Source organism: Sinocyclocheilus grahami, unplaced genomic scaffold (genome assembly GCF_001515645.1).
Source record: "Sinocyclocheilus grahami isolate Dianchi unplaced genomic scaffold, SAMN03320097.WGS_v1.1 scaffold759.1, whole genome shotgun sequence".
Classification (NCBI taxonomy): Eukaryota; Metazoa; Chordata; class Actinopteri; order Cypriniformes; family Cyprinidae; genus Sinocyclocheilus; species Sinocyclocheilus grahami.
The window spans coordinates 855,265-860,634 of record NW_015505938.1 but is presented as its reverse complement, the minus strand read 5'-3'; positions in this window follow the sequence as shown (position 1 = coordinate 860,634).

The following is a 5,370-nucleotide window of genomic DNA, read 5'->3' as shown; positions in this document are numbered from 1 at the left end:
AAAAAAAGAACAATAGCTCCAGTAAATCTTTGTTGTTTACTGCCATAAAAAAAAAATTTAATAAAATTTTTTTTTTTAAAATAGCTCCAGTAATGAAACCCATTCATTTCAGTGCTTGTCAAGCACTCTTGGAAAGTTGAGGAAATTACAGCAGTTTTTGGCATTTTAACGCATTAGTTTACCTCTCGGAAATCTGGCCAGTAGCCTAGTTGTATTTTATTAAACGCGTTATAGTTAATGTTTAGTTTTAGATAATAGGCAGTTAAGCTATATTTGCAGTTAGGTAACGCGAGAAACACCTTAACAGCGATCATAACCAGATGCTAGTTGTCATATTGTTAAGTGTTTAGTCTTTCTGCAAGCTTTCTCTCCCTGTAGGAAGTTGAATGAGTTTCAGTGAAGACTGCCCATTAAAGGAATACAAGAAAGAGTTTCCCTCAATGCTGTTGGTTGCCTTGTGCTTTTTTACATTCACTTCTATTGTCTTCTTACATAAATGTCATAAAATAATACTGGGATGTGAGTAATTCATCTTTTTAAATTCAACATTTTTAAAAAAGCCAAACTTATAAGCATTGAGTGTTTGATAATGTCTAAATATACAATGCAAAACATAAAATAAATAAATAAGCTATTATGACCGGTAAAACCCTTTACAGCAACTAGAGTAGAGCTAAATATATGTAGGCTTTATTTATTAAACAGTCATACGTGCATCTAGTGGTTAAACCATGGCATTACATAGGAATATTATTTTTCTGGCCACCAAACGCCTCTATTTTGCCTCTTTGCACTGGCATTTAAAAACATTTGATCTATTTTAACCCTAAATACTACGCTAATTGTATTATAAATAATAAGCATATTATAAAAAATATTAATGCTGTCTCTTCATCACTCCCCAGAATAAAATGTGATTGTAGTCAGCGTAGTTATCAATACACAATCAATGCACATGATGTGTTAATAATCACTAGAAATTGCTGCAAATATAGTGAAACTGCTGTCTATCCCACTTAAACCCATTCAAACATATTGACAGCTCCGAGTTGTTTGGAACTATTGAGAGCTCCATGAACCACGTGACCGCGTGGCGGCGAAATCAAAGCGTGTCGCAACCACTGATCTATAATAGAGAATTATTATATATAGATCAGTGGTCGCAACTCTGTTTCTCAACGGCTCTGTTTGCAACTAAGAGGCTTGTTTGAGATGCGCCTCGCCTCGCCTGAAATGTAGGCATGACGAAGCGATATCGTCCTCTTTTGGAAGACCAAACAAAGTAGTTTAGCTTTCACATCGAAGCACACAGCGTCTTCACGACATGGCGGTGGCAACAATAATACAGCGAGAATAAAAGTTACGCCTTCTTTCTTTGCGTGAACATTTCACCTTAACAGCGATCATAACCAGATGCTAGTTGTCATATTGTTAAGTGTTTAGTCTTTCTGCAAGCTTTCTCTCCCTGTAGGAAGTTGAATGAGTTTCAGTGAAGACTGCCCATTAAAGGAATACAAGAAAGAGTTTCCCTCAATGCTGTTGGTTGCCTTGTGCTTTTTTACATTCACTTCTATTGTCTTCTTACATAAATGTCATAAAATAATACTGGGATGTGAGTAATTCATCTTTTTAAATTCAACATTTTTAAAAAAGCCAAACTTATAAGCATTGAGTGTTTGATAATGTCTAAATATACAATGCAAAACATAAAATAAATAAATAAGCTATTATGACCGGTAAAACCCTTTACAGCAACTAGAGTAGAGCTAAATATATGTAGGCTTTATTTATTAAACAGTCATACGTGCATCTAGTGGTTAAACCATGGCATTACATAGGAATATTATTTTTCTGGCCACCAAACGCCTCTATTTTGCCTCTTTGCACTGGCATTTAAAAACATTTGATCTATTTTAACCCTAAATACTACGCTAATTGTATTATAAATAATAAGCATATTATAAAAAATATTAATGCTGTCTCTTCATCACTCCCCAGAATAAAATGTGATTGTAGTCAGCGTAGTTATCAATACACAATCAACGATGAGCTTTGTAAAAATCATAGAGCATAGAGGAGAAACAATATTGTACAGTATATGTGGAAAATAATGTTTTTTGAACCTTAAACCGCATAAATACATTTCATTACACCAAATACACCAAATAATGTTTTTTTTAGCAACATCATATGACGCCTTTAATCGTATCAAGATTCAACATGAATGGATAATTCTTTGGTAAAGGTAATTTTCCTCTCGTCTTTTCGAGAAACAGTCATTCTAGTTTTCATGTATATATACTTTAGAAAAGTTTCTATGACATCTCTTTATTTTTCCTAATTTTAAGCGTGTTGAAATATTGAAAACCATATTTAGCACTCATGATTCTACACTCTCAGAAATAAAGGTACAGCAGCTGTCATTGGGGTGGTACCTTTTCAAAAGGTACTTATTTGAACCTAAAGGGTCCATTTTGGTACCTTAAAGGTACATATTGGTACTTAAAGTGTACATATTAGAACCTAATATTTACAAAAGTGTACCTTTTGAAAATGTATCACCCCAGTGACAGCTGTTGTACCTTTATTTCTGAGAGTGTACTGCTGTGTGAAAGTATCCTGATTGAGTGATTGAAGACCAACAGCTTTAGTGAATCACTGACAGACAAACAAAAACCAGGAGAAATGTCATTTAAAATATTAATTTTATTCAACTTATTTTAAATTTCAAAACAGCAAACATCTTGGAAACATTATTATATATGTTTTTTTTTTACTTTGGTACATAAAACTCAAACGGTGCAGGTCACATATATAGAATTTGGTGTAGAATTGAGCAAATACAATTTTTCTAAACTAAATTTGACTGAAACAAGTAACAGGGTAGCAGTATCTGTACACACACTTATATAAAAACAGGAAACATTTTTTTTGGTTCCCATGAGGAAAACAGATTATAACTCATACTACATTATATTTTTTTGTTTTGTTTTTGTTTGTAAGTGAGGGTTATGTTTAAGGGAATACAATATACAGTTTGTGCAGTATAAAAAATATTATGTATATGGAAAGTCCTCATAAAACATTGAAGCCCAACATAAATGGAAAAGATGAAAAACAAGACAATGCATGCCTCTACAGCAAAACTGAGCAAATACATTCTTAAAACCATCAATGAGTTCTCTAAAATGATTTTATGTTTCTCTTACTTGTTTCAGAGCAATGTTTATCAGTAAAAGACTGAAAATGCTCAAATGGAAAAAACACATTTACGATCAAAGCAAATAACAAACATTTGTTTATTAAAAATAAAGAGAGAGATTCTGCATAAATCTAGACAAATAAAGTACATCACAATGTCAGTTGATATGTGAAGGGGACTTCAGTGTCTATGTTTGGTCCATTCACCCTTTATTGCCAATGATGCAGAACAGATGTCACTGTCATAATAATCAGCCATCATCCTTGAGCGTCTAAACTTTTTAGAATCTGTCAAAAAATATGTTGCACAAAAAGTGAAGAAATGCAAATAATAAATAAGCAAACAAGAAAAGATCTGAAATGTGACCGCATTTTTATTTCTTGCAGATCCTCATAATACAAGGGATCTCACTACCACTAAAGAAAAAACAACATGCATTAAAAATTAAAACACCTAAATACATAAACACATAAGAGAAGACGAAGAGTAGTCAGTATGATTTATCTTACCATGATTACGAGACAGGGCTTGACCCAGTTTCCCTAAAAAGAAATTAAGTTCACATCTTGTTAACTGCTAAGTGACAAGGAGCTATTTAATGCTCTCTATTTAGTGCTGTGGCTTGGTAAGGCTTGTAAACCTATTTTGTGAAATGCAATGAAAACAATAAGTTCGCCAAATGTCACATTCTTCACTCTTTCACAAACCTAATACTACATTGAAGTGCACTTACCCAGCAGTGATTTAGACTTAGGACGTATAGATGTCATTTGCTGAGCAAGTTCAGCGCCTACAAGCAAAAATCAGAACAGATTCAGACCTGGAGAAACAGCCGAGAACAGACACATCCAACAGACCTAACAAACAAGAAAAGCTTTGGAATAGGGAAGGATTGAAATGGACATTTTTGGCCCGAAACAGTTTTGCTATTGCTTTTGTATTGTTTTGTTTGTCAATGAACCCATAAAAAGAGGTACACTCAGCACTTTTAGCACTCAGTCATTTCTAGTGAATGCTACTGAATTGATGTTAATTTTTGGCCCAAAACAGTTTTGCTATGGCTTTTGTATTGTTTTGTTTGTCAATGAACCCATAAAAAAGAGGTACACTCAGCACTTTTAGCACTCAGTCATTTCTAGTGAATGCTACTGAATTGATGTTGTGACGTTTGTCTTATCAAATACCACAAACACATTCTTGTAGGTACAAGAAACCCACAGATTGAAAAGAACCACTTACCACATCCTCCCTAAAACAAAAAACTGTATATTTCACATCTTAATGAGGTCAAATCAACACCTCAAATTCAACTGTAAAGTGATGAGAAAAGCATGTGGAATACTTGCTGTTAGGGAAAATACAAAAAACATGCATACAGACACATTCAGAGCATTAAAACAGCACTGACACGAGACTGAAAAGAAGAGTCTATATTATTTATCTTACAAGACAAGGCTCCATAATCCATCTCTAAAAACCAAATACATTTCAATAATCTGCTCATACTAAATGTAAACTGTTACATGACAATGAACTACAGTAGGTTGAAATTATCATTTTAACTGAATTTGGAAAAGTGGCACTTGTCATCTGTTTGTTGACTGATTTATTTGTACGGCGAAAAGTTGAGACATTTTTACTCAAATTGAAATTAAAAAGGCAAAATGTTTTTACTTTCAACATGAAAACTAGAAGCCACTCACATGAAACTTTTTTTTAAGAATAATAAGTAGTACACCGTGTATATTCAGTGCATAGTGAGCTAGTGAACTGGAATTAAATTCCAGTTAAAGGGATAGTTCACCCAAAAATGAAAATGTGATGTTTATCTGCTTACCCCCAGGGCATCCAAGATGTAGGTGACTTTGTTTCTTCAGTAGAACACAAATTATGATTTTTAACTCCAGCCGTTGCAGACTATCAGTCTTATAATGCATGGCAATGGTAACAAAATCTATGAGATAAAAAAAACACACAGACAAATCCAAATTAAACCCTGCGGCTCGTGACGACACATTGATGTCCTAAGACACGAAACGATCGGTTTGTGCCAGAAACGAACAGTATTTATATAATTTTTTACCTCTAATACACCACTATGTCCAACTGTCTTGAGCGCGCGCGCGGCATCCGGTGCGTGAGGTGTGTACGCGCTCTGGCGTAGTTTA